At 36.1% G+C, this 19,332-nt stretch overlaps 1 pseudogene; it reads right to left on the reverse strand.

The window, feature by feature from the left end:
- Positions 1-1,828: 1,828 nt before the first annotated feature.
- LOC122306210 lies at positions 1,829-19,090 on the reverse strand (annotated as a pseudogene).
- Between the last annotated feature and the right edge of the window lie 242 nt (positions 19,091-19,332).

Raw genomic sequence — 19,332 nt, forward strand, 5'->3', positions numbered from 1 at the left:
CCAGGTACATCTCAAAAGGATACATCCACCTGTATTGCACTGGTCCAGCAAGTAATGCCTCGTCCGGTAAATGAATTGCGAGGTGTACTATTATATCAAAAAATGCAGGTGGGAATATCATCTCAAGTTTACATAGGATGATAGAAATATCTGCCTGAAGTCGATGCAATGATTCATAAGTCAATGTTCGAGCACACAATTCCTTGAAAAATGTACTTAACTCGGTCAAAGCTAGCCAGATGTCAGGCCGCAGATAATCACCAATCTCGACCGTAAGCAACCGTTGGAGAAAAATGTGGCAGTCATGACTTTTCATTCCTAAAATTTTGCCTTCACGAATATTCACATACCAAGCAATATTAGAGGTGAAGCCATCTAGAAAAGTAACTTGTGACACCCACTCACAAAAGGATATTCTCTCATTATGGTTTAGTGTGTAACATGCAAGACTCATTCGGCAACGATCACCATTCAGATGTAAGTGTAATTCCTTCCTCAGTCCGAGATGTTCCAAATCCCTTCGCGCATTTGCAGTGTCCTTACTCTTTCCATTAATACTCAACAAGGTGCCCAATACGCTATCACAAATATTTTTCTCAATATGCATTATGTCTAGGTTATGCCTTAATTCCACGTCTTGCCAGTATGGGAGATCGAAAAAGATGTTTTTTTTTGTCCAGTTGAATTCTTGTGGTGCCTGTTTCCTCTTCCATGAACTTTTCCCAAACTGCACGTAGGAGACAATGCTTAATTGCTCAAGTATAGCTTGGGGCGTAGGTTTTGCTAGTTGAAGCCAAACCTCATTCGCACCATTAAAAGCACGTTTATTCTTTCTCCAAGGGTGGTCCAGGGCCAACCATCGACGGTGGCCCATATAACAATGTTTACGCCTATAGGCTAACCACATAGAATCAGTATCTACATTGCACACAAGACATGCCAACTTCCCCTTGATGCTCTACCCAGAAAGATTGGCATATGCAGGAAAGTCATTTATAGTCCAGAGTAAAGAAGCATGTAATCGGAAAACATCGGAACTGAATGCGTCATATGTCTCAATACCAACCGCCCATAATTCTTTCAATTCATCAATTAAAGGACGCAGGAAGACATCGATATCATTTCCTGGTGATTTAGGACCATCTATCAAATATGTCAATAGAAAGTATGGGTCTTTCATGCAAGACCAAGGTGGCAAGTTGTACGACAGAAGTATGACTGGCCATATACTATAGGGCTTGCTCATGTTATTGAATGGGTTGAATCCGTCACTCGAAAGTCTAAGATGTACATTACAAGCATCTTTGGCAAACCAATCATGTTTCCTGTCAAAATCTTTCCACACTTTGGAATCAGCTAGATGCCTCATATAGCTCAAATCATCAATACGCCCCTCTTTATGCCATCGCATTGCTTCTGCTGTCTTCTTCAACATATAAAGTCGTTGCAACCTAGGCTTCAATGAAAAATAACGCATCACTTTCTGAGGTACCCGGTGTTTAGTTGTCATTGAGACCCACCTAGCTGCCTTACATTTAGGGCACTCATCTTTCTCTTCATCTTCTTTCCAAAACAAGATACAGTCATTGGGGCATACATGGATTTTGGTGTAACTAAATCCCAAGCCACGCTCTAGCTACCGTGCATCATTATAGTCTTGAGGCAAGAGAGCAATCGGGAAGGTAGATTTCAATAACTTTAGCACCATGTTAAATGACTTCACGTTCCAACCATCGATAGTCTTGATGTGAAGCAACTTCACCATAAATGATAGCTTCGAGTAGTTTGTACACTCAGGATAGAGTGGACGTCGTGCATCCTCTATGTACTATTCAAATGTATGGTGTCTTGATGTCCTAATGTTGGGTTCTGTATTATCATCGTCACTGCCACCGGCATTTAAACTGGTTGCACTATCCACAAAGGGTCCCACCACGATGTCATCTAACATCTCATCAACGTCATCAATGCGCTCACCAAAATCATCTCCATCATCCTCATCATCTGACTAGTTGGCATGAAAACGATCATCTTCTCCATGAAATATCCATTGAGTATAACTTTTATCAATCCCTCACAAGAACAGATGATCCCTCACAACAGTAAATAGTTGGAAAAAATTAATATGACATATCTGACAGGGGCACCTAATGGCATCACTGGCTGGCGCATTGGATTGAGCCATGGAAAGGAAATGGTTTACTCCTTCGGCATCTTCATGGGACCGCAATCTATCTTCAATATGCATCCAAGATTTATCTATTTAATTCTTGGTAACAAAAAAACAGGCTAGAACAAATTTCCTTGATATAACTTAATATGAAGTTGACTTTTCAAGATCGGATAATGGTAGGTCCTTGACAAATTTAAATGGATAAAACAACTTTCAGCCATGTAGTTTGAAAAAAAAAACCGTTGCAGAGAGAAGTTGAATGGGTGATGACAACCGAGAATTAAGTTTACTGCAAGGCACACACTAACCAAGTCTATGATGCGTGAGTAACAAGCATGCAAGAAGTTAACTAGGGCAATTTTTGACCAGTAGTGCTTGGGATTGTATCCGGGTGAGAGCTTCTCCTTTACCTTGGGCTCAATAGATTTGGCACAACTCTCTTCCTAAGAAAATATCCATTTTGATGTGGAAGGCTTACAATAATTGTCCGAGTGTTGATGAAAAAATCAGGTCAGTTGGCATTCCTTTGGTTTCTAAGTGTGATTGTTGCCATGTGGGTCATATTGAGGGGTTGAATCACGTGCTTTGCACTGGTGATTTCGCTCGACGTATCTGGTGTATGGCTGCCAATTAGGTTGGTGTGCAAATGGGTGTTTTCTGGACTTGGAAGGAACAGATTAACTTTTGGTTTCGTCGGGCAGGTAAGTCCTCTCAACTTTGCATTATTTTTGGTATTCTTCCTTCTATTATTTCTTGTCAACTCTAGAATAGGTGATGCAAAGCTCGGTATGATAATAAGGCGGAATCAGTTGCTTTCATTTGGCAGGCTATTAAACATTGGATCCGTAAGCTCATGAACTGGAATATGAAAGTTTTCTTATGTTTCTAATAAAGATGTTGATGTTTTGAACAGATTGGATATTCCTGCGGTTTATCCTAAGCTTAAGATTGTTCGTGCGGTGAGATGGTCAAAACCGTCGTAGGGTTGGGTGAAACTTAACACTGATGGCAGTAGTTTGGGAAATCCTGGGCCAGCTGGTGCTGGGGGTATTATTCGTGATAGCTCTGGTAGGCTTCGGGCATCATTTTCTATTTTTCTAGGCCAGGGTTCTAATAATTTGGCTGAAATGAGAAGAAGTTTGTTGGAGGGAGTTAGGAGGTGTGTTCAGTTAGGCTTTCCTCGGGTTCAGATTGAGACAGATTCTCAGCTTCTAGTTAATTAGATTACTAAAGGTGAGTGTAGTATTTGGTATCTTGAGGATTTTTGGGATGAATTATTTGCTTATTTATCTTGCATGGAGTACCGTGTGAACAATGTTTATCGTGAGGGTAATGTTGTGGCAAATTTTCTAGCCAAGAGAGGCTCTAGGGGTGTTGAGTCGGATTGGTATACGGATAATGATCACATGCCGAACCAGTTACGAGGTCTTCTTAGAATGGACAGAATTGGTCTTCCTCATTTGCAAATTTCATAGATTTTGTCCTAGGTTCGTTTGTTATTCTCATATATTATAATTTGTGTGTTTAATTGTATGTGTTTTGTTTTTGCAGGTTGGTTTGGTTTTATGGGTTTACTAGTTGAGTTTTTATTCCTTTTTTTTTTGGACCCTTTGTAATTTGTTGGCTTTATAGTTTTGGATTTTTTTGATGACTGGGATTTGTTTATTGCTTTTATTTATAATTCCCAGGAATCTGAGATGTAACCACGGTTTTCCTCCACCATAAGTGAGGGCTATTAATAAAATTGGGGTACCGTCCTCTTCTTTAAAAAAAAAATGTACAACGAATTATCCAAACTCCTATTTTTTCTTTTTTTCATCAAATAATGGACAATATTCCGAGCAGCATACAGGGAGTTAATTTCTATAAATATGGTATTGGCTGTCCAAATCGCCATTCTATGGGAAGTGCTGCTGTTCATACTTATCAGTAGCAGGGGGAAAAAGACAAGTTAAAGTTGGTTGAGTGGGCAACAGAAGAATTCAAGTTGGCTGATAAAGAATTAAGACAAATGTGAGAAGCAAGGATTTATTGCCCAATCATGTAAGCGCACTGTCGTTGACATATACTCATTGGTTCTCAATAAACATCCCCTATTCGCTACTGCATACTTTAAAAATCTGCTCCAAAAAAAGCTAGAGGGAGGGCAACAACATGCTGGAAATGCAGTCCAATGTACTAGTAGTATGGGCATGGCCATGCATGCCACATAATTCACTTTATCAAGAAATGTCTCTGAATCATATAATCTTCTACACAATTACAAACCCTACATGTGTTTAATATGCAAGCTAGCAAGGAAAAAATATCAGGCACACTCCAAATGAGCATCAAAACCAATGGGATCATTAAGGAGCATAGGGGAAAAATGGAAGGGTCACTTTGTGTCAACAACCATTTTCTGTGAGCGTGGATTACTGCATGTAATCTATAACTATGTCTTTTGCTGGTCATCAGCAATAGTTTATCATATTCAATATAAGCCCAACAAGGGGAATTTAGAAAGCAGTCAGATGCTTGAGTTTATTTGTTCGAAGCTTGACCATTACTCCCCTTGTTGCTAGTATATAACAATGGGTGTAGCTAATAACAGGTCTGTAAAAAAAAAATCTTATGTTATTTTTTAAGTTGGAGACTGGAAGTCACCCCCATGTTCCCATATTTTCTGCAACCTACTCCCTATTTTGGGTGTAGGTACTCGAAGCTAGAGGGGTTGGGGTTGTATTAGCACAATATCTGAATGGGAAGCTTCAGATGTTCTACATTTTTCTCCACGGCAAGATTTGGCCATTTCTCCATGTATAAGTAATGCACCTATGAGAGACAACACGCTTGGTTCTGAAACTATTAATATACTAGTTTGGAATCAGCAGGTGGGAATGCCCATCCATATTCTGGATAAGAAAGCACTCTCTACAACGATGTTTGAGTGGAAGCAAACATCGTTATAGCCAAGAATAAGAATGTACAAGTACATAGGCAAACCAAAAACAAAAGCTCACAAAGGAAATTCATATAAAAAAATTTAAAAGCAAAACAAAACAATAGACAAATTGGAGACCAAAGAGGAGAAAACAAACCCAATATACAACGATTAGGCTGCCAATATAAGTTGCCCATATTATCATGTCTCCATACAAATCAGCCCAGATAAACACTTTAAGAGTGTGTAAGTTAACAAACCATCAGTTTAATCTTCCCCCCAAGACACATGTATACCAAATAAAAACCCGTACAGATTTGGTAGGAGTAGGTCCTAAGTTTATGGTTTACATTAAGTTTATGGTTTACATTTTCACATTTGTAACAATAAATGTGAAAAAGATTAATGGAAAACATAGTATCATAGTTTTGTTGTGTCAGTTATCACAACAAACATACAACCACTTGGAAAAACAACAAAAAACCACAACGCCATGAAGATTCATCCCGATAGGGGTATCGGGAAGGGGCATACACCCACTGGGTGCATTCTTGGTATTGCAGGAGATATACGGATATATAAATTACACTACAGCACATATTTTCCAAATAGTGTAAAAACATTAGAAGTACTTATAAAGGCAGTTTAACTCTGTTACATTGATGAGTTAGATTTAAATGTAGTTCTGTCTCATCAATCCTGAATCTAATGCATGCCCACCCATTTTGATAACCCAATCATAAAGGACAATATATTCATACAATGACCAAACTGCAAAGCCAAGGTACACCTCAATAACCCTAAACAGATATATAGTAGTAGGAACGTACAATAATTTAGCAGACGCAAAACACTATGTATTATTATAACATATGAGAACTTACACCAAGTCTATGAGCAATAATTGATGAGCTAAATTCTTGGGAGTGCCACAGCCACCTGTGGAAGCCTGAAAAAAAAAAAGGGTTTAGCCTATCTTTTCTGTAATCAAATCCCACACACAACATGGCATAAAATGGAGTGAAAAATATGAGTCATCAGCATCAAATTTACCAGTAGCTGTATGGTTTTCCAGAGTTGATAGGCTCCAAGGCAGTATATTGGAAGCCAACTTAGATGCTGCTAAGTTGCAATGTTTTTATGGGAGAGATGAACAATGGCATGAGTGACTAGTGATGTAACTAGGCTTGGGCATTGTTGGTCATATGTATTGTGGGTTGTTTAAATTGAAGTGCACACATACGATGAGTTCATCATCCATATTGCTTTTTGCTAAATCAGTCCACATTACAAATGGGGAAGCAGTTCATGATGAAAAAAAACATAGGTGTGGTTGCGTATAGGCACAGTAGAAGCTATTATATACTTAGAAGAGGATGCATTGGCAAAATGCATATTCTGGAATTGTCCATATCGTGCAGTACCTTTGTATTTACTCATAAAATACAAGATTGGGAAGGCTATGGTTTAAAAAACATCCAACTCAATCGATACTTGATAGAGTTAGTGCACGGAGGGAAAAGGGATTAAGGTAACACATCAGATACTAATCCATGAAGAGTGATTGATGTTGCTAAGCTGTTTGGTATAAAAATGACTTGACCTTTGTAAAGTTTACAGGGCCACAATCATATTTGTTTGAATCTACTAAGGTTATATCTAAATGACTAAACCAAGATCTTGTTTGCAAGATCAGTTACATGGAAAGAGTTTGTGGGGGCATAAAATGCTAGAAACATATCCCAAAACTGGACTGTTATGTAGGTATGCTGATGTGTTTTAACTTATAATTAGTTAGGTAAAAATTACTGACAAGCACTGTGTTTGGGGGCGTCATACCATGCATTATAATATTAAGCTTCACATACATCATGAAGTATCATTGTCTATGTATGTTTTGATATACATTGTATTTGGCTAGGTGGTTTTCATGGTAGTCTGCGTTGTTCCCGACTAATTTAGCAAATATTAGTTTTGCCCAAAATAAAGATGCAAGTATGTACCACACTTGGAAGAAGAACAAATGTTCAAGTACATTCTATACTTGCAATTTAACATGCATGGAAGAGTAAGGAAATCAGGATATCCTGCCATAAACATATTACCATGGTAGGGAGGATGAACGGCGAGTGAGCATTGGAATCGCTTAATCAGATTAAGTAGTGACTGTAGAGATGTCAATGTGCAGACAAAATAAAATGGACTGGTGCAAAGTTGCCTTTGCGCAATAATATCAGTTCCTTCTCCCAAAAACTAATAAAAATAGCACATTAGTTGACAATTGCATGTACATCGACAAAGACCTCAATAAGATTTAATAAGTTAAACTTTTTGAGCTCTCAAAGTGCATATCTGACTATAGCGGAAGCCACATAATGTAAAAATTACTTATAAGCATTTGCCAAGGTTTTTAAAAAGGCCGAACCTCTTACACAAGTTTCTCTGGAGTGTTACTTCATGTCAAGGTCCATCATACCATACTCAACTTGGTAATCGTTGTATAGTATTTGATAAAGTTTCTGATATGCACATGGACAGTCTATATGTGCACACATTCTTGCGATATAAATGCTTCCTTAATAGACCAAGCATTACTTTGAGGTGCACTTTATATAGAGTCAAATAATGCATCAAAGGGTACTATGGTATAAGCTTTAACCAGAATTCAGTCAGTCCTCTCAATGATGGCTCTCCAAAGTTTTTTTCACTCTAGCAAATGTTTTATCAAAAGAAAAAGTAAATAGAGGTGTTTAGAAGATAATGCGACTATTAGCATTATAAGGATGGTAAGCAATTACATATTAAGCGAGGATAAAAAGGATGTTGTCCAAATAGGGGAAGACTTGTATGTCTTCCCCATCTTCATCCAATTTCTTGTGAAGTGATGAGTGGAAAATAAGTTGGTAGATGATGATAAAAAGATTCCATTACGACATGGAATGTTAACAAATAGGCTATAGAACATGGACTTCTAGATAGATTTGTCAACATTGGACTACCTATCTTAAAGTCTAAATAAAAATAAAATGAGCACAAGTACATCTGCATAGTTGCCAACATTTTTTTAATATGTTACAAATAGACTTCACATATTAGTTAAAGAATTAATTAAATAAATTAGTAGTTAACCCAGCCAATAAAAACTGAAGTTTCTTTTTAGTGATTGACATTGTTGCTCTAAATGAATCCAACATTTTTCCTCTAAGTAGCTCTTTGAGTGGGTAGGTAAAAACATTTTGTAAGATTACAAGTCTAATAAATTCAGCATATTAAAAAAAATAGCCAACAGAAAAAGAAATGAAAATAGTAGGGAAAGGATATTAAATACCATGCACTTAAAGTAGCCAAACAGGGCTCCCCTTTAGTGTGTATGCAGATGTGCATACACACTTTAATAACAGATTAGGCTCCACAAATGCATTAGCATAATCTATAAAATTGTATCATCTTGGAAGTCATTATTTGTTAAATTAATAAAAAGAATCAAGAGATAATGTCAACAAAGGGAAGTTGCATTAACATGATACATTCAACACTCAATCATTGGCCAACCTGGAGTAAGAAATGGTTTAGAAGTGGAGAGCAAAAGCATGCATGAGAGAACAAAACATGTAAATGGAAAATAGTACACAAGTGTGTTTAGATGTGGTTTATAGCTACATGTGAAGGAGAGTCAAATCCACAATGAGGGTTATACTTGAGGCCATTATTTCGAAATTATATGGGACGATCCAAAAGGCTAGGTAACTTGAAATGAGAGTGCCTGCTGTTGCCAATTGCCAACCATCACATGACTCCAGACATATAAGCAGAACAAAGGCAGACTAAATGGTGACAAAACAATTAAATGCGCATAACTAAAGCTGTGAAATTGAAGGAGTAGCTTAAATCGAACTATAGGTTCACCAAATTGTGAAAATGACACTGATAAATAACTTTTCACCTTCAATCAAATTACAAAGCAATAAAAGAGTTTATACATAAACCCAGGCTACCATCCTATCAATCACACCAATAAAAAGCAATAAAAGAGTACTAAGTTCATTATGTAAATGTTAATTAAAAAGCCACCGCAATTATTAAACGTCAAAGAAGCAGCTGAAGTTAATTATAACCATGCAGCAACTGATAAAAGGGAAGAACTATATCCGATTACACTAGGATGTTCTGAAAGAATGTAATCATACTGTTGGTGATGGAGGCAAGAGCCCAAGCAAGCACAAAGGGTATAACGAATTGGAACCACAACTTAGATGCCAAACCCTTTTGACTTTGTCAAGGATATTGTAATTGAGAGAAAAATAGTATATTCTATGATCAGCCATGAACAAAAATAATAGACTGATCTCTTTTGACTTTGTCAAAGATGAAAATGGAACTGCATTCAATAATTAATGATCTACCACGGGAAAAATAAATCAAAAGATACTTAACTATTTGATTATTAATCAATAAACCCCTATCAAACGTCTTGTAAAAAAATTAATAGTCGGACTTTTATTCCAAGAAAAGGACTTTGAAACAAATCATGACGTCATATGAATCAGTTTAATTTTTCTTCACTTCAATCAAATATATTTGAAGACTTTGAAATTTAGACAACGAAACATGATATCAGAAACCAAAGTTTATTTATTTAATTAATTTTCTAATATATGCATGTCTCAATGATATCTGTCGTGTTTAATTATAATATATATCCCCGTAAGAAGTGGATCATGAATTTAGAAAATTATTAATTCCCAACGTATGTGTTGCTCACTACAAGGAATTCAGTTTTTTCCATTGCTACAAAATTGCCGCTAATAATTTATTCTAACAAAATCATTTTCGTTGCGGGTTGGTTGCCAAAAACCGATTGCCTCATTTCAAATCGTTGGAAAAAAACTTATTTCTGACGAGTTAAAATCCCCGAAGATGGTGAATACAAAAGCCATAGTTGGGAAAGCTTATTTCCGACATATCTACTTCGCCGCAAACGATTCTCTAAAATAGTTGGGACTGCTCATTTCATAGTCTTTTAAAAAATTATAAAAAAAAACTATGGAAATTGTATGGCTGTCATAGCCATAAAATCTTGATTTTAAACAATACTATATTATTGATCTCGTCTGATAAGCAATATTACTAAATTATCCCAAATAAGATTATTTTGTGCTAAACAAAAAGTAGATAATTATTTCAAAGTGAAAACCATGTGAACATTCATTCATAGACTGTTAAAAATCCTTGATCAGTTTTCCAGTAATTGATTAAGGATTTTTAACTATTACATTCCAAATCCCTGAACCTTACAAATTTAAATCTCAAGTCTTAGCAAATTCTAAATGTAATACAATATTAACATCATCAACTGAATAAAAAATGGTCCATAACACTCGTAGGCAGTAAAATCCACTAGCTTGGCAGAGCTGGGTGAGATAGGATCAAGTTATTTCACACGCATGACAGTGGTCCACTTCATAGTTTATCTACCACCATAAAATTGTTCCTGTTTAATTGTATCTCAACAGAAAGTTGCCCAATGAAACAGAGTCATCTCTAACATGCATCCAGGTTCAATATCCCTGAACCTTCATCCACTACAACACATCCTCACACATACATTTTGGTCCAGCCATGCATCAACCAAAAGGCAACAACCAATATACACTTAGTAGCTTGATAAACAACCGCTTAGTAGGATGTGTGCTCATGAGTTAGTGCAATAAACCTGATGACATTAGACTCCAAACTATTATTGCCCTTTGTGAATCATTTATATACCAGTCCCATGGAATAAACATACGACCATACGCCTTATACTATAACTAACACACTGCCATAGACTTGTACTAAAGAGAAGGAGGGAAAACCCATTCAACATACACATGAATTATGTAGCATCACAAATATCAGCATTTCAACCCATAATGACCTAGAGCCAACTTAAACCTTATCTAAATGTACATATAGTTTTCATCAATTAATTTAGCTACACGTACATCAAAATCAAAAACCAAATCTCATTCTCTGTCACCCATACTTTCCCCTATATAATAGATATTTTAATGATCATGCAATAGCTAAAAGTCCAAAAATAAGCAAACATCAAATGAACTTTGGGGCAAGGACTAAAGGAAAATAGGGTGCACTTTTTAGTACTAAACTAAAAAAACTGATAACTACTTGAGTAAGCTAAAACTAGAACCTTGTCTCGAGGCCCATCTCAAACTGCATTGTCCTGTGTCCAGCAAGTGCCTATTCTGGAGGTTGTTCACATAAACACCATTTGGCTACTTCAACCTGTAAGGTGGATACCAAACATCGACACAATGAGTGTTAGTAAATAAGAGGTGCAGATATTTCTAATAAAAGAAATTCAGTCTTTGCATTATAATCATTACTTACAAGGCATGTAATCCGACCTCAGCTTCTGGTTTGCAGTATATGTTACCAACGTTTACTGTGAACATGCAATTTTCAGACAACTCCAAACACCCACAAAATTATTTAGTGGTCAAGTAACCCCATTGATAGACAACCACACACAACCACATCCTATATAGTATAATTACTTAATGCACTGCTTTAAACATCTTGAATATCTTGTTTCATCCCCCCAAAAAGTTACCATGCCCAAAAACACCCTGCTAGCCTATAATTCAAAAAACACCACAAAATATTTATTTCCTTAACACACACCCTTTTTAGTCTCCTTGAGTCTCTCTATGAGACTCTCCCTATGATTGCTTTCCTAACATTATACTACACCCACTTTTTGTGAATACTCATTCCTAATTGTTTGGAGGCTGTCAATGATTACCTTCACTGTAGGTTCCACCAGGTTGTAAGACTAATTGGCAGTTTAATTACCTTCACTGTAGGTTCCACCAAATTGGAGACTACCAAAAAAGTGTCTTGGCATTTTAACCACCATAGAGTGGCAACACAAGTTTAAGCAGGGACGAGAACAAAATTGGGAAGCTGAATGTCAGTAATGACTTTAAAATTCTATTTGGCTATTCATTGAACTGATCATACACAAGATGGTCAACCGATGTAGATCTGACCTATTCATCCAAAAGATACAAGCAACTATCTCTCACCACCAACCCCCTCCCCCTCTAAAAGACCCAAGAAACCATGATAGAAATCCAAAGTGGGTAAATTTACTCTCCACAGAAAGAAAAAACAAAACAATAATATCACATAGACAAAATCCACTTCCACAAAAGTTTTTTCTCAATCGTGTCTCCAAAATTTTACGTAATAAAATCGTTGCAGAATATGTACGAGTGAAAAGAATAAGATTTGAAATATAAAAACTGCATGAAAAGAAAAAAAAAAATATATGAAAATTGACGAGTTCAATATAATTTAAGCAATTAGTTTTTTCTCAGTGAACATTTTCAATGTTAAAAGGCTGCAGTTGCATATATACCTACATAACACAAGGAAACTGTCACGTTGCATAATTTTTGTTTTCTTTTAAATAGACTATTCACTACTCTTTAGTGTAATTGGGTGTGATGAGGAGTCATTGGACTTCACCCCAATGAGTTTGACAGCTTACAAGGCAAGAGGTTGAGAGGAAAAGTGTACGTGCACTGTACACGATCAAGCCCAAAGAACTTTCAAAATAAAAAGATCGACGACTTGCAAAAGTTTAATAACCCAAAGTACGTCCTACACGACCCTACTAAAGCCTGAACGAATAATTATATCAGCCTGAACGAATAATTATATCAGCCTTACATAATCACCAGTTGAAAAAGTCTTCGCTTTTGTAAGCATAAGCTATTGGCCGGGTGACTTCTAAAACAATCAAGGGTGTCAAAGTAATCTTCCATTTGAGTTTTTGTCCTACTTTGAGTTTTTTTGTGATGATTTCAAGGAGAGAAAGCACCTGAATCTTTGTCTTGGGAGAGATCAGCCAATTCTTGTCTAGATAATTTGAATTAATTTATAACTAGCAATATTTCGTAATTCTCATTGAGATATATTTAAATATAAATAAGTAGAGATATGTGTATTTAAATATATAAAATAAATTGAGATGAGTTTAATTTTTTTATAGGAAGTTAAAAAGTAATAGATTCTATCAATGATATGAAGTTGAGATGATCTCAACAACCAAACACACCCTAATTGTATTGCATCGTCATATATTTACATCAAAATGAGCTCTATTTATTGAAGAACCAACTGAGATAGATATAACAGACTTAGAATAGGTGAACTGGTATTTCTAATAGCGTGGAACTTCTGGTTTTAGTTTGAACTTTGAAGAGTATGTTTGCTTTGTTGCTAGTATAAAGGACATAAAAAAGCTAGGGTTCCATTTTTTTTGCTTTACTATTAATTCTGAAACTGTAGTATGGAAGACCAGAAGCAAGTGAAGAGCTGCTCGGAGGAGATGAGACCATAAAATGTATATGTTTGCATGCTTCATTCCACCATAAGATTATATATCATATATATACAATCCATGTTCAGTGATACATTCATGGCTGGCATTAACTTCAAGATATATTCAACCAAAAGACTAAATTATGTAACCCATAAGATGAGATTGCTCAAATACTGGCCCTAATATTTAAGACGATAATAATGGTTCGGCATCTAAGGATGAGACTATGCCACTGTCTGTACGTACCTGCAATTGTTGATGTAGAAACATCATATTGATCGAACATTTCATTCTTGAGTACGACCTCTTCAAAGTTTTGGTGAAGGTTAGAGGCTTTTCGTGAGATTTGCAGTATTGCCTCCAACTCTTTCGTAACCTCTTTCATCCTAAGTCGTTTCTTTCCATTCAAGTCACTACAAGAAATTAGCCCTTTTGCAGCGCTTAAAATCGTTGCAAATACACTGAAAAAACGCTGTAATTGATCAATTGCAGCGTTATTACCCTCCTTGCATGTTCGACAGTATAAAAGTGATATTTTTGATCAATAGCAACGTTATTGAAAAAACGCTGCAAAAGACTTCATTTGCAGCGTTTTTAAACCGCTGCAAAATCACTAATTTCACGCTGCAAAAGGCCACCCCATGTGATTGCCATGGCGCTGCATTTGATCAATTGCAGCGAAATTTATCCTTGCTATATCACTAAATATCGCTGCAATAGCCTCCAACAACAGCAGCGCTACATTTGGTTCGTTACTTTTGCCCTTTTTTGCAGCACTTGAAATCGCTGCAATTGATTTATAAGCGCTGCAATTGTGTACGTCAAAAGCAACATACCGTTCTAGCGCTGCTTTTGATTGTTTTTGCAAGGACTAAAATCGCTGGAAAAAATCAAAAAGCGCTGCAAATGCGTAAAAGCAACGCTTGCTTCCTGTGTTGCATTTTGCATACTTTTCAAGGACTAAAATCGCTGCAACTGATTATTTGCAACGAATTGGGCCTATTTGCAAAGAATAAAAATCGCTGCAAATACTTAATTACAAAATTAAAAAAAAAATTACTACTGAAACATACAGTTTCAGTAATTTTTTTCACTTGTATTAGAAGCAAAGTTAGTAGATCAGCTAGGATTTAATTCCCTTTACTTAATAATACAAATGGTACATAGAAAATGTTCTACAAAGTACATTCAGTATACAACAAGTAGAAATATGTTCAGTACATTCAGTATACAACAAGTAGAAATATGTTCAGTACATAGCCAAGCAGAAACTTCAAGTTGATCCTAAGTGCACTTCATCACTTTCAACTAAAAGTAATTGCTCCCATATTCAAAGGCATACCTGTATATGAGTTTTCTGGAAAGACACAATACCAACTGATTAGTAGAACAAAAAACCTGGAAAGTGGAGCATGAAGTCATACAAACAGGAGAAAGCCTTATTATAGGTAAAGAATGCATGAAAACCTACTTTTCATAATAGTTGTAACACATCAGCATCAATCTAATTTACTAATCTCAAAGTAGAACTTCATTCAAGTAAAGTACAACTTTAGAATCAAACCTTTTTTTATTAAAATTCTGGAAAAATGTGTATTGTTAACACTAGAAGCTCATCAATAACTGTCCAAACCAAAACTCCTATACAAATTTACAAACAATTTGCTTAGATATTTATTTAGGTCTCCACTGCTTTCAAACTACACTTTTATGATCAAAGTAGAGATAATTATCCATAGGACTTGCAGCAACCAATCTAAATATATATAGATTAAGCAAAAACACAAAGCATTACTTGACTAAAAAAACGCTGTACTTCCAAACTTATATCAAAATTTTTGTAGAGGATTAAAAACTATTATTTACATAGCTGAACCAGGAAGTCGTTGTCATCATCCCTGAGAACATCACAATAAGAAATAATTAGCATATTGAGGACAGTGTTGGGTAAAGGATTAGTAATCTCACACAGAAACATAGACAAAAGCAAGTAAAATAAAGTGTTGCAACAAAGTAATTGCACTTTACTGCACTTGTCACAGATTCTTAGGTTAGAAAACAAGGTAGATATTGAACCACCCTGTTCTCTAATGAAATTAAAGTCAAACTCAAAGAAGACAATCACCTGAAATTAATTGAAAGCAACAGGTAATATGTGAATATTTTCTTTTGTCAATTTTAGATAAGCAAAAGTAAAACTGAATATATATATATATATATATAAGTATATGAGCATGCATGCATTATTGTTGTTTTCAGTAGTTTAATTATAAATTATCTATAGCAAGGATTATTAGCTTTAATTACTTGTAAAATGTGAAACAAAATTGATCTTTGTTGAGGGAATTGAGTGTATTGATGCAACTAATGCATGTTCAGCTTAAACAAGTACCAATCATCTTGAGGATTACAATAATTCTCAATAAAGTAAAATCCATATAAGTAAGCCCCAAACGCAAGATATAAAGTTTATTAGTTTATCGATACAATGAAGCCATTCTCCTTGAGCAAGTGAAATATATAAAAACTTAAAGATAAAACATTTGAACGCCAAAATCAAAATAAAGTTGTGACACACCATTAGATACGTTTATTTTGAGTAGACTCTGTGCCATGGTTGTCAGTAAAGTCACAACACTTTCTGGCTTTATTCCAATCAATCCTAGTGGCTTTGGAGTCCTTTAACCTCCATAACTCCCTTACCATAGATGCTTGCAGAATCCCTTTGGTTGTGAAATCAAATGCAGTGACAGCTTCACCTGTAGACCCAACCCATTCAACTAGAGTACCACGATGTGCATCCTGGTTGGGGTTAGGTTTCCCATCATCTCCATAAGCAAGAGAATTTCAGTTTTCCCTCCACTAAAATCTGGCTTGGTTTTATCCATATAATTTTTTATAATACTAGGGGCATAGCCCTTCACAAAATCAAATCGCGACCCATCATATCCAATCTCAGTCTTGAGTCAATTCATCCATTCTGACAACTCTCTGTACCAATGGATTAAGATGATCAATGTCAGGTGCAGGGTCATAGCTTTCAGGTGCAGGGTCATAGCTTTCTCCACTGTCAAGATTCCTAGCAAATGAAGGATAGACCCTAGTCAAGACGTGCATCTAGAGTGCCATCTTCAAAGATGCACCAAATTCCACTGCCATCTTGCTTCTCAGCAGTTTTATGATTTATCACTATGTCAGGAATGACTTTAATTCCCTTCTCATGTAAAGCTGCAATCAGTACTTTTAGTTCATCCTTAGATCCATATTTTGAGGCATCAAGATCATATAGCCTTCTCGGCAAGTATCCTAGAAAATAACGAGATTAGATTGAGCATCTCTTAGCTACTCTATTGTAAAAAAACCAAGCACAAGATCATATAGATGATAAAAATAAACATTTAATTTTTGGCTGTATGTAGCTCAACATCTTATTTATATGCACGCTGTTCTTGTTTGCATGTTACTTGAACAATCATATTTCCATGAGAATCAAATATAAGTCACAAAGTATATTGGAAAACCTTCAAGTAGGCCAACCCAAAAGCAATTAACCCAACCGGCAACCCAAATTCAGACCACATACTCAATTTTCTAGCTAGAAAAACAGATTGTGACAACTAAACATGGCATCATTTGTAACAATATGTGATCAAATAAACCTGGGCCAAAAAGTGACCTATTCTAATGATAAAAAAAACAATTGCTGTGATGGTCCCTGAAAGTAAGTTGCTGAGTTTTTCTCTCTTTTAATGTACAGGTCCTTTAAGTTACATGAGAAATACTGGAGTAATTCCATTAACTGTAAAAATCTGTTAAGCAACTCTAACTTGTACAGATTCACAACAATGTGGCGACAGAATCAAGCGAAACAAGCATCATGAGTGATCCAAAAACATATCCAATGAGGCCATCTTCATCTCAATTAATATTAACTCAAAAGTCCCATTTGCCTCTAAGCTGCCAACTTGAACGACTTACAGATCCACTAAAATACTCAAAAAAATGCAGAGAAATTAACAAAGAAATACAGATAACAAGAGAGATGTGCAATACCCAAACCAGTCGTCGGGGCCGTGGGTTGCGAACAGAGCAAGGGAGAGAACGAGGGCCTCGGGCGGCTGGGCTAGGCACGGAGGAGAAGGGCGATGCCGTCGACGTGTGCGTGGTGGCGAAAGGCACCCCTAGAGACGGCGATACAGAGAAATCCGAGAGACAGAGAGAGAGAGAGAGAGGTGAGGCCAGATTTGGGGAAAATGACATTTCCGGCATGGGGTTTGGGGGAGAAGGAGGGGGCGGACGTCGAGGTGAGGTGGCGGTGACGTGGTGGGGCCGCTGGAGACTGGCTGTGTGCGGCGGCTTGGGTCGAGGGAGAAGATCGATGGGGACCGAGAGAGGGGAGAGGGGGGAAGGGGGAGGGGGGGCGAGACCACTGGAGGGAAAAGAAAGAGGAATCGGGGGATGAAAAAAATGAAATTTCGCGCCCAGAAATCAATTACAACAATTTTCAGGCGCTGCAAAAGGTTTTTTACAAATACAGCGGTCAAAATCGCTGTAATTGCTAAATTTTTTGCTGTAAATATTAAAATCACGAATCTGATCATTTTTAAACACCAAAATCAGCAGCGATTTAAAAAACGCTGCAATAGATAACTTATTGCAACGATTTTTTTTGCAACAAGTCAAAAATCGCTGCAATAGGCTAAATTTCTTGTAGTGAGTTCAAGTACCTTTTCACAAGATTGGCAACTGCAACAATCTCTTCTTTCTTAGCTTCCTTCAAAACTCGATTATCAAGAATATCAAACAAATTTTTTTTGTCCATTGAATTAATGAAATAAGTGGCTAAACTTTTGGTCTCTAACGACCGTTTAGAAGAAATCGCTTTTTCTCCTGCTAATAACTCAGCTCGGACAACACCAAAGCCATAAATAAACATAACTTTTTTTTTTCTGTATATTGACTTGATTGGAAATACTCTGGGTCCAAATATCCAAAAGTTCCATGTACTAGTGTGGTCAAGTGAGCTTGATCAATAGCAACAGATCTTGAAGTCCCAAAGTCGGTCACTTTTGCTCTAAACTTCTCATCTAAGAGTATGTATGTAGTCTTAATGTCTCGATGGTAAATAGGTGAGGAAGCTCTTGAGTGTAACTGTTACGTGATCTTAGTTTTCCATATTTGATAGAATCCTTGATTGCAGCTCCTGACTTGTATATGCTGTATAAATACTGGATGTACGACTCAAACAAATCAATGAGAAATTATTCTTCCTCATTCGGTTATCAAACTTATTAGTAAGTAAAAGAGAGCTCTTGCAACTTCTGTCACAATTTGTAAATGCATACCCCATGTTGGTGGAAACTCCTCATTTTGATTATTAAGATATTGAGTAAGAGTTCCATTGGGAACAAATTCATAAACTAGCATAGGAACTTTTGTTTCCAAACAACAGCCAAGTAATTTAATCACAATCCTATGATTAATTCGCAGAAGAATGACGACTTCATTAACAAATTTTGCCAATTTTTCTTCATCAATTATCACAAATTTTTTTACTGCTACAATTCTTCCATTAGACAACATACCTTAGTAAATAGTCCATTGTCCACCCTTGCCAAGCCTCGTTCACTTTCACAAAACTTTTCATTTCATCTCATGATCTGATTATTACAACTTTTTCAAATTTCATACAAAATAAAATAAACAATTCAACTTTTTCAAATCCCAATTCAAAAATAATATTAAAACAATATATTCTATTAATATTTTATTCAATTTTTAACTTTAATTTTAACTCATCTTAACTCATCTCATTTCTAAAAACAAACGAAATCGATCAATGGC

This window comes from Carya illinoinensis, chromosome 4, assembly GCF_018687715.1.
Source record: "Carya illinoinensis cultivar Pawnee chromosome 4, C.illinoinensisPawnee_v1, whole genome shotgun sequence".
NCBI classification, from domain to species: Eukaryota; Viridiplantae; Streptophyta; class Magnoliopsida; order Fagales; family Juglandaceae; genus Carya; species Carya illinoinensis.